At 43.1% G+C, this 11,888-nt stretch overlaps 1 pseudogene; it reads left to right on the top strand.

The window, feature by feature from the left end:
- The first annotated feature begins 6,626 nt into the window (after positions 1-6,626).
- On the top strand, positions 6,627-7,171 carry LOC102916897 (large ribosomal subunit protein eL29 pseudogene; annotated as a pseudogene).
- The last annotated feature ends 4,717 nt before the right edge of the window (positions 7,172-11,888 follow it).

Here is an 11,888-nt window from a genome sequence, read left to right as displayed (position 1 = left end):
AAAGAGCTCCTTATGCAAGGACTTTATCTCCATGAAGCTTAATCAAAATGTAGATCTGGAAATGTTGACCCTGAGCTTCCTGGTGGAATGCTTTGGGTCTGGTGTTTTCAGATGTTAATTCTCGAAACTGATGCTGAAAATGAAAAACAAAAACCAAACAAACAAACAAAACCTTCCTGTAGTTATACAAGAAAGATAAGAAAGTGATTTACAACAAAGACATAAATTAAAAGCAGGTGGTTTTAATTTGTCATAAAAACAGTCTGAATTTAACGATGCACCCAGAGACCAGATAAATTTATACTGCCTTGTAAACTTGAGTACTCTTAACTTTTTCAAACCGGTTAAATGGTATTTTGGGCTCTATTTAATGCTTCTTAAAACATGGAAATGCTTTGGATACAGTATTAAGGGGCAGCTGTACTTCAGTCTGGGGCTGGGGCTCGCTCAGTTCATGCACTGCTTGTCTAGTTTGAGCTCCAGCACTGTATGAAGTGGGTGTGGTAACGACATGCCTGTAATCCCAGCGCTTGGGAGATGGAGGACAACAGATTCCAGGCCATCTTCAGCCACAAGCAAATTCAAAGACTGATGATGATGAGAGGAGACAGAAAGTGGCCCAGCATTTTGGGCACAGGGACCTCAACTCTTGTCCTTGGTCAGAAGCTGGACATGTCCCTGGTTCTGATGTGGTCTGAGGCCAGAAATACAAAAGGAACTGTGGTTCCGGGTCTGGTTACTTGTTATCTTTCTTCTCCTTTTACAAAACCCTTTGGCCACTTGTGAGGATGTGACCAAAAATGAAGTACAGAGACAACTCATAGGGGGACCAATAATACTGAGCAGTTAGTTCATTCTCCATGCCTCAACCCAGAAAGGCCTTATTAACCCATAGATGAGGGCCCTTGATGGGAATGTACTTCTTGAGATTGCTCTTGCTAAAGAGGAGCTCTCTAGGCTTCTTCTCATAAGCCCTCACCCATGAACTTATAATAAATTCCTTTTTAAAAACTCACATCTCCACTCATTGTCTACAAAATTCATTCTTCAAGTTCTTGAGACAAAGGATGAGGAAGCCATCATTTTTAGGTGACTTCAGTAATTGTTGATTATTTTCTGGGACCCCAGTCCCCTAAGCTATTGCTCATCTGAGATGAGAAAACTTCTGTCATACTCAAGGGTCCCTTACTCTTCTCCCATGTCCATATCACTGGGGCATATGAGATCCCATCTCAGAGAAAGGGAGAGAGAGAGAGAGAGAGAGAGAGAGAGAGAGACAGAGACAGAGACAGAGACAGAGACAGAGACAGAGACAGACAGACACAGAGAGACAGAGACAGACACAGAGAGACAGAGAGAGACAGAGACAGAGACAGAGACAGACAGACAGACACAGAGAGACAGAGAGAGAATTTTACTCACCAGCCTTCTCACCAGCTATATTAGTCAGGGTTCTCTAGAGTAACAAATCACTTATAGAATGAATCTCTCTGTATATATAGAAAGGGGATTATATTTTTCTGTCGGCTCAGCAGCTGCACATGAATCTACTTATATTTTAATTATCGTCTGAGGCCTCATGACCCCAAAGTCAGTGCTCTGTCTCAGCTGCAATATGTAGGTTTAAATTAAGTCTCTATCATTCTATTTATCAGTAAGACCCAGAAGTCAAAGGCTGGAGTGAATACCTGCTAGCTCAGAGAGGTTGAGTAGCAACTAGCTGACCTTGCTTTTTGGCTGGAGACACTGCAAGAGACACATCTCTTCCCTTGTTCTGGAACCAAAAGGAAGCTCAAACACTAGTCCCTGACCTTTCCTTCCTGTGCATCTTCTCTATCCAAGTTGATGGCTTCTCTATGGCCAGTTCTGGTCAATTAGTCACTGGCTACACACACACACACACACACACACACACACACACACACACACACACACATTCAGGGCAAACTTTATTTAACTGTTATTTATTTAACAGTCTCGGAGTTTCACAGTGTGATCAAAATATCCCACAATAGGGGTTTATAATAATGATTTACAGGCTGCACTCCAGCTAACCCAATAATGGATGGCTGTGAACAAGAATCCAGTAGTTGCTCCATTCATGAAATTGGATGTCTCAACTCATTTTCACTATACATTGGAATCCCAAAGAAGTAGGCTCAATGCCAGTGAAGGAATGGATATGCTAACAAGAGCAAGCAGACAAAAAAGCAAATGTTTTCTTCTTCCTTGTCTTTCTAGGCTTCCAGCAGAAGGTATGCCCCAGATTAAAGGTTTATCTTCCTGCCTCAAGATCTGGATTAAAGGAGTGTGTCTTCCTCACCCCCAAGATCCATATTGGAAGTGGATCTTCCCACTTCAAATTAAACAACAACAACAACAACAAAATACCTCACAGGTGTACCCTCCATTTTTGGATTTTAGTTAATTCCTGATGTAGTCAAGTTGACAATCAAGAATAGCCATCATATCAGCCCTAGAGCAAGTATTTGGTGATACAAAACTGCTGTGGGATATCTTTCTGTACACTGTGAATATGTGTTGCTCTCATTGGTTTATAACTAAAGCTGCTTTTGCCTATGGCAAGGCAGGATAGAGCCAGGTGGGAAATCCAAGCAGAAATATAAGAGGAAGAAGGGCAGAGTCTGGGAGAAGCCAGACAGCCACCCAAGGAGCAAGATGTCAGCAGACCAGTAATGCCACAGCAACATAGCAATACATAGATTAATAGAAATGGGTTAATTTAAGTTGCAAGAGCTAATTAATAATAAGCCTGAGCCATCAGCCAAACATTTATAATTAATATTTAGCCTCTGAGTGGTTATTCAGGAATTGACAGGTGGGAGAGAAACTTCCAATTACACAACACACAACCATATAAGGATATAGTTGGCTGAAAGTACATTTGTTTATTTAAAACACCATTTACCAAATCGAACTATGTAATGATAAAATATCCTTGAAGTCCATGGAGGATGAATATCAGGATACTATTGAGACCCATTAAGGAAAAAGCTATTTCCTCCTGGTCAAAAGAATGGAATTTACCTCTGGATGAGGGTGGAAACACAGGAATTTTGACCTGTTCCTAATATTAGAATTATCTATTCCCTTAAGAGGTAATCTAGGAGGCTGGAGAAATGGCTTAGTGGGCAAAGGTACTTGCTTACAAACCCAACAACCTGAGTTTAATCCCTCTTTCCTCCCTCTTTCCTACATGGTGGAAAGAGAGAACTGACTCTCACAAGTTGTCTCCTGAACTCTACACTTGTGCCATGGCACATTCCTCCACATGCAATCTCTCTCTCTCTCTCTCTCTCTATATATATATATATATATATATATATATATATATATATATATATGTGTGTGTGTGTGTGTGTGTGTGTGTGTGTGTGTGTGTGTGTGTGTTCCAGCTGGTCCTGCTGATGACTTAGCCAAGAGACCACTCCTTGGGAAGGTTGATACACCTAAAGCCATGCTAAGAAGATGGGAGGAATAATTATCCCTTTAATGGGATAATGTATTTACCCTTCCCAAAAAACTCTTCTCCCTGGTAGTTCTGCTAAGTCTGCTTACTTCTCTGAGTTACTACAAACTTGTTACCCCTTTTCTTCTCTTTTTCCCAGGGCCTATACATGCTTTCCTTGATGCCCTAGGCTTTCTCACTTTGTCTCTGAGGCTACCACATCCTTCCGCCACAAGGATACTTACGAACATCATGCTTGTTTCTCTTCCTCTTCTCTGTCTCCTTCCTCCAGGCAACTACCAAGATTTATAACTTACCTACCTTGTTTTTCAAGTTCTAAAAATTGTCATCAAACTTCCTTTCAAGTCCATTAATTTTTTTAAATTAATGGATCTAAGAACCCCTGTAAGGGACCCCCAATTTTCTCAGAAACAAGGTTGTAGTGGGATATTTGTACACTGTGTGAGGATGTGTTGCTGTGATTGGTGTAATAAAAAGCTGAATGGCCAATTGCTAGGCAGGAGAGATAGGCAGGACTTCTGAGAAAAAGAGAGGAACTTGGGATGATTCTAGGCACTCATGAGAGACATTAACAAGACACAGACACATAGAATAAAAGAAAGGTGAAAGGTCACAAGGCAAAATATAGATGAATATAAATGGGTTAATTTAAGTTATAAGAGCTAGTGGGATAAGTCTAAGCTAAGGCTGAGCTTTCATAATTAATAATGAGTATCCACATCATTATTTGTGAGCTGGCAGCCCAAATAAAAATCTGACTACACAAGGTAAAAGTTTTAAGTTACAAACTGCACTGATTTCATAGATGTTGATGATGATGTTCTTCCAAAGCAGGTTCTAGAAATAACTAAATTTTATCCATTTAAAGTCAAGGGTAAAAGAAAACGAGAGGGCATAAAAACTTTACCATAACCAAATACTTAGAAATAATGTACAATAAAAATCCCTTTATTAGATTATTGCTATGAATTTCTTTTCCAAGAATGTTACCAGAATTTTTAGGTTCAACCCTTTGGCCTGAGCAAGCTCAACAAGCTAAGCTCAGCCACTCATTCCAAATACACCAATTAAAGAACAAGTAATATCAAAAAACAGAGAGAGGAGATTGAGCCAATATGCCCACATTGGGAAGAGGAAAAATTAAGGGTGTCTAGTAACCCCCAGATCCATCTAACATAAAGTTTATGTTTAGATAGAGGCCAAGGAGCATCCATAATGAGGCAGTTCTGGTTAAGGAGTAGTCCCATAATTAGACAGCTCTGGTTAAGGAGTGGTCTCATCCATCTCTCATTTCCACTCCTGTCAACCCAGCAAGATGGTCGGATAACTACCAGGACTGTGTTCAATCTCTTCCTGGGAAACAAGTTCCTCCTCTGGCTGCTATGAGGGCTTCCTCCCACCCCCCCACTCCCCAAACCCCAGCATGGGATTCCTGGGGAAATTTTAATTCTTTGAGGCCCATTGTTTCAATAATCAGAGAGCCAAAGAGAGAAACATAAATGTCCTCTTTTTGTTTTTAAGACTTCAACCTTGAGGGATGTGAGGTGGTTTCATGGTTTGTGGTTCTTAAGAATTACCATTTGAGGATGGGGGGATGGCTCAGCAGTTTAGAGTGTTGTTTTTTTTCTTCATCAGAGAACCGGAACTCACTTCCTAGTATCCACAGATAATTGTAACTCCAACTCCAGGGAATCTGACACCCTCTTTGGCTCCATAAGCACCCCACACACATGATATATACTCACACAGACAACACACATATAAATACATAAAAATTAAAGATAAATCTTTAAGAATTGTCATTATTTCACCAGGAAACTCAAACTTAACATTTCAGGGTGTATATTCTAGTTGGCTGACTGTAGTTGGACTTTTCTTTGGGCTGCCAACCAGCTCCTAAATAAAGACACAAAGAATATTAATTATGAATGCTTGGCCTTAGCTTAGGCTTGTCCCACTAGCTCTTTTAACTTAATTTAACCTGTTTCTATTCATCTATGTTTTTGCCTTGGGGCTTTTAACCTTTCTTTCATTCTGTAAGTCCTACTTTCCTGCCTCCTCTGTGTCTGGCTGGCCCCTGGTGTCTCCCTGGTGTCTCTTTTCTTTTCTTCCCCAAGCCTAAATCCCTCCTCCTACTTACTCTCCCTGCCCTGAAGTCCTGCCTAAACCTCCTCCCTCACTACTGACCATTCAGCAGCACATCTTTACATAGTTAAACAAATGCAACACATCTTTGCATAGTTAACAAATATTCCATAACAGCTAACTAAGATAAAATTCTTGAATAAACAGTTTTTTTTTTCCTTCAGTCTCAAATTCTACAGTTAACTCTTTTTTGCTTGCTTTTCTTTTCTGGGAATTGAACATAGGACCTCATGCATGTTAGACATGTGCTCTACCTCTGGGCTACCTTCCTAGCCCCAGTCAATTCCTTTTTTTTTTTTTTTTTGTAGTTTTTTTTTTTTTTTTTTTTGTAGTTTTTTTTTTTTTTTTCTTTTTCTTTTTTTTGTAGTTTTTCCAGACAGGGTTTCTCTGTGTAGTTTTGTGCCTTTCCTGGAACTTACTCTGTAGACCAGGCTGGCCTTGAACTCACAAAGATCCACCTGCCTCTGCCTCCCGAGTGCTGGGATTAAAGGTGTGTGCCACCACTGCCCGGCCGAGTTAATTCTTAAATGGTCACATTTTAGCTAAGCACTTTTTCAAAAGAAGAGGTGGGTAAGGAAAGAAAAGAGTAAAAGCAGAATAGACAGAAGCAGCAGTGTCTGTACATTAATGTAGTCTAAAAAATCACCCTCAGGACACTCAGGTTCACACACACACACACACACACACACACACACACACACACACACACACACACGTATTTTAAATATAGACTACGAAGAATAGTGGTTTTAGTATATAGGAAGCTGAAAATAATGCAAGTCAGTTATTTTCAGGAGCTCTAGGGGCAGATTAACTTTTGCCCCATGCTGCTTTAGGTACAACATGACACCCACAAAAACAATTGCATTAATTCAGGCACTTTCTTAGATAATTCATTGTAAGTTTGCAAAGGGTCAGCTAGAACTCCCCTAGGAGCACCAGGACAGCACAGTGTTATAAAAAAAAAAAAAACAAAAAAAAACAAGGCTTCGGGAGCGGCGGGTTACCGTTCCGACATGGCCAAGTCCAAGAACCACACCACACACAACCAGTCTCGAAAATGGCACCGAAATGGGATCAAGAAACCCCGGTCACAAAGATACGAATCTCTTAAGGGGGTGGACCCCAAGTTCCTGAGGAACATGCGCTTTGCCAAGAAGAACAACAAGAAAGGCCTGAAGAAGATGCAGGCCAACAACGCAAAGGCAGTGAGTGCGGGTGCAGAGGCCATCAAGGCCCTGGTGAAGCCCAAGGCCGTGAAGCCCAAGATGCCAAAGGGCCCCACCCGCAAACTCAGCCGTCTCGCTTTCATCGCCCACCCCAAGCTCGGGAAGCGGATTAGAAGCTACATGGCCAAGGGTGGTAGGCTCTGCCAACCAAAGCCCAAGGCTCAGGCTTCCAAAGGTGCCCAGGCTCCTGTGAAGGCCCCATAGAAAAGGTTTCTGTCTGCCAGACAGATGGACTGGTGTGACACACCTACACACTATTTGCAGATGATCAGGACCCCATGTTGTTTTTACAAATAAACTTGAGGCAGGATCTGTTAAAAAACAAAACAAAACAAAACAAAAAACAGTCAGTGTCCTCAACACTCTTGTTCCTCACGTTCTAGCCCCTTCTTGCTGGTTACCAGGACAACTGAAAAATCCTTGCCATGCTGGCAGTTGCCTGTTGTGGGATGTTATGGTTGCAGTCTGACACTCCTGAGACTATCCAATAAAGTTATACCTTGAATCGGGGGCGGAGCCAGTGACTAGTTGACCAGAATTGGCCATAGAGAAGCTATCAATTTGGATAGAAAAGATGCACAAGAAGAGACTAGAGTTTGAGCTGTCTTGGTTCTGGGACAAGGGGAGAGATGTGTCTCTTGAAGTGCCTACCGCCAAAAAGTAAGGTCAGCTAGTTGCTACTCAACCTCTCTGAGCTAGCAGGTTTTCACCCCAGCCTTTGACTCCTGAGTCTTATTGATAAATAGAAAGAGAAAGACTTAATTTAAATCTACATATCACGGCCAAGACAGGGCTAGGGCTGTAGGACTGGAAGCCCTGCCAGGCCACTGCTTGAGTGGCCAGCAGAGTGCTGACTGAGAGGCCTGTGGGGCGTCAGACAATCATTAAAATATCAGTAGATTCATGTGCAGCCGCTAAGCTGACAGAAAAACATCAGATGCCTAAGTAGTTTAACCAAATTCCAGGTTCATTCAAAAGAGCTCCCTAAGACAAAGCCTGTCACAAAACATCAGCCCTGTAAAAAGTTCAACAGAGCGATTTGCTAAAAAAAAAAAAAAAAAAAAAAAAAAAAAAAAAAAAAAAAAGAGCTTCCAAATACAAGCTCTGGCACAGATATGGCAGCTCAGAAGAACCTCCTCACAAGACAAGGAGCCATATTCACTGTCGGACAAATTGTAGGCATTCAAATCAGTTTAAGAAAAATCAAACAGCTCCAAAGGGTCCCCAAACTGACAAGAAGAAGGAAGGGTGTGGCCCCAGTTATGCCCACCTGGGAGTTTCTACAAAGGACTGGACTTCAGGGTGTGTGGAGTCCACACACTTGTCTTTCTGCCTTACTGAATAGTGACAGAGAGCAGGTGACGCTGGCCAGAAAAAGGCTCTGGGGTAGAGTGCGACCCTTCCACCTTCCCTCTGCATCTGCAGTGTGTTTCCTGAGAATGGACACCTAAAATGTGCCTTTTGTCCTGCGTCAGCAAGCAGAGCATTGCTGGAGGTTTATAAGGTGAAAGCCTGGACTCTGGTAGGGGCAGGCTAGGCTCAGCCATCCATCTCCTCTATGCCAATTAGAGAACAAGTAATAGTTTCGGCCAGATGATCGCCAGTATAGACATGAGTTGCTGGCAGCCTATCAAGCTGACCAGGGTAGCCAAAGTGCGGAACGGGACTGTCTCTCGGGGACAGCGCACACATCTGTGCCTAGAATTTACGGATGACACCAGCCACTCCATATCTGCGACATGAAAAGCTCAGTGTGGTGTGGGAGGGTGAGGTACTCACTCCACTGGAGTCAGGAAGAGCGTCTCCGAAGTTGTGCTGAACTCGCTACAGGGTCCTGGATATCTACCGTTTTGTCTCATGGAATGACCTGCAAGGGTTCAACAAAGGTTTTGTGGAGAGGGTAGGAAGGGGAGGAAGAGAGGGAGAGAGAGAGGGGGGTAGCAGTAGAAGCACAGAAAAAAAAGATGTATTCAATGTGGCTGCATTGGGAAGAGGAACATCCTAGGTAGGGTTTCTATTACAGTGATACCATCAAAGGACTAAAAGCAACTTCAGGAGAAAAGAGTTTATTTCATCTTACAGCCTACAGTCCACCATCTAGGGAAGTCCAGCCAAGAACTCAAGGCAGGAACCTGGAATCAGGAACTAGTTCGCGGAGGCGTGGGGCTTACTGGCTTGCTCCTAATGGCTTGCTCAGCCTGCTTTCTTGTAGCACCCAGGACCAGCAGCCCTGGGGTGGCACCTCGCACAACGAGCTGGGCCTTCACACATCAATCACCAATCAAGAAAATGAACCTCAGGCTTGTCCACAGGCCTATCTGGTGGGGATATTTTCCCAAGTGAAGTTCCCTCTTCCAGGATGATTCTAGTTTTTGTGAAGTTGACGTAAAACTAGCCAAGAAAGGAACAAATATTGAAATTCAGTGGCCTCCCTAGTCTTTCTGTGGATACTGACATGAGGTGTAAAACAGAGGACTAGAGCTATGTATTATTAGTCAGTCCTGGCTAAGGTGTGGTCCTGCCCACCACTGACTCATTGTTATTGTGGTCTCAATCTCTCCTGCCCATAACCTGTCAGAACCTCAAGAACTCTCTTCCTGGGAGGCAAGTTCCTCTTCTGGCTGGCACCGGGGCTTTCTCCTGTCATTGCCCAGGAGATTGTCCACGTTTCAGTGGTATGATAGGTGTGCAAGTGTCATTTTGGTCTATTGCCTCTCTTACCAGGGTGGTTACAAGTTAGAGTGAGCCAATAAGCCTTTTTTTTTTTTTTTTTTTCAAAAGACACTCCTATCTGACCAAAAAAAAAAAAAAAAAAAATACGCACTCCATCACCATCAATTCCTAAAGTCCAGAGAAGTGGTACTTTGCTCAAGGTTATGTGGTTTCATTGTTGGGCCAAAAATCAAGTTTGCTCTGTCCCCCTCCCACCCCCTCAGGTGATTAGAGATAAACGTTGCCTTGTAGTTTAAGTCCTTCACTACGTCAAAGGTCTTGGCTTCCTTAGAAATAGCTGTCTATTACTCCCCTCCCCGACACCATCCAACTTCTCATCAGACCTGATCAGCCTGTCGCTGCTCTCAAGAAAAGTGACCTGTGAACAAATTTACATTCTGGAGTTAATGATCCACAAAGCCCAGGACATTTGCATTTCTAAAAGGTTGTTGGAGATGGTGCTGTTTGAACACAGAGACCTGATGCCCTTGGTGGGTGATGCTGGTGTTTGGATCTAGCTGAGATCTCTAAACCAGAGCCTCTTTAACTCAGCCATCAACCTTGACTCCCTCTTGGTGGTCTGCCCTTCCCTGGAGTTGACATCTGCTTTGTTTAGGGAGACTCAGTTCCCAGGGAAGTGGCTGTCACCAGGAAACCCATAGGGGACTGATAAAGTCATATCACAGGGATCCACTGAAACGGTGGTTAGGATGTTAAGAGGAAGAGAAACAAAACTTTACCAAGAAGAAAGAACATGCAGAGAAGATGCAGGATCTGAGAAAGTCAAGAGTTGGAACCATCTAAGTTGACAGCACTTACCTCCTCAGTCTGGGACAGTAAACACAGTTGCTACGGGAAGCTGGAAGCAGCAAACTAGACTTTTCCAGTCTCTAATGACAGCATTTCTAGAGGGAATTGGCCAACTTTCAAGTGGACCTCTGTTCACGCATTTTCGTTTTCATCTTCACAACATCATAAATACTGTTTAAAAGAAGGAGGAGGAGGAGGAGAAGAAGAAGGAGAAGAAGAAGGAGAAGGAGAAGAAGAGGAAGAAGAGGAAGAAGAAGAAGAAGAAGAAGAAGAAGAAGAAGAAGAAGAAGAAGAAGAAGAAGAAGAAGAAGAAGAAGAAGAAGAAGGTGGCAAAGCAAAGGCTACAGCAGAAGCTGCCCTGGAATTCCCTTCAATGAGTTTTGTTACGGAGGGAGAGCATCCAGCAGAGACAGCATTACATACAGAGTTATAAACATGGTAGGGCATTACAGGGAGAAAGGGAGTTTCCTTTTAGAGCTCGGAGCAGAGATTCAGTAATAGTGAAATAAGAGAGAGACTGGGGTGGGGGTAGAGGTGGGGATTGTGGTGGGACCATGAGAGGGCTGGTCGGGACAGGACAGAACAGCCTCTTCAGAGAGCATCAGACTTCATTCACCTCTGGACCAAATCCCTACGAGGAGTCTCAGACTGATCCCCAGGACAAAGGAAAAGTGTGACTCTTTGTAAACTGTCCAAGGTGGCGAACGTGTCCTCTGACATGATTTGGTTCACCACAGCACGTGTGACGAAACGTGGGGGAGCCTGGAACTGGAAGCTGTCGAGTCACAGCACAGGATGCTTCTTAACTCCGTCCCAGAGAGTTGCAAAGAGGCGCAGCTGATTCAGGCTTTGGTGTCAGGCCTCAAGACGCAGGCTTGTGTTTTAACACCAAGAAAATCTCCATGTCACAGAGCTTGGAAACCATGAAACATATATCCGGGACTGTATGTCTGTATGTCTGCGGAAGGATCAGGCTTTTGATCTGTCTCTGTCTCTGTGATCTCGGGTTGTAGTTCTTGTTTGTTTTAATTTTTTTTTTTTGAGATAGGATCTTTCTATGTAGCCCAGAGTAGCCCTGTATCATTATGTCCATCCTCCTGCCTCAGTCGCCTGATTGCTGAGATTACAAGTGTATACTATCACACTTGGCCATCTTGTTCTTCATCAGTGGACTTTCATGATTTTTCTGCCACTTAGACCTTTTCCAGGACTAGAAATACACTTTCTAACACATGTCCCCTTTGAGGAATTTTCCTTTTTGGTTGGCATTTTTCAGTTTTCGGTTGTGCATCTCTATGTTTGTAAGCATTTCCTTTTACAAATGTCTCCTCTGTAGTCCTTTCCCAGCTTTGATGGGACAGCATCTCCTAGTTTGGCTTCAGTTTAGCGTTCCTGGAAATGCCTTAGCTGGCTTTGTGACTACCTCACTAATAGGTTGTCTGAAGGATATTGTCTTATTCTTCCATCTCAGTGAAATGGTTGGGCCTGAGAAATTCAAAAGA

Source organism: Peromyscus maniculatus, chromosome 11 (genome assembly GCF_049852395.1).
Source record: "Peromyscus maniculatus bairdii isolate BWxNUB_F1_BW_parent chromosome 11, HU_Pman_BW_mat_3.1, whole genome shotgun sequence".
Taxonomy (NCBI): Eukaryota; Metazoa; Chordata; class Mammalia; order Rodentia; family Cricetidae; genus Peromyscus; species Peromyscus maniculatus.
Note: the sequence above shows the minus strand (reverse complement) of the source record. Positions and strands in the feature narration are given on the sequence as shown.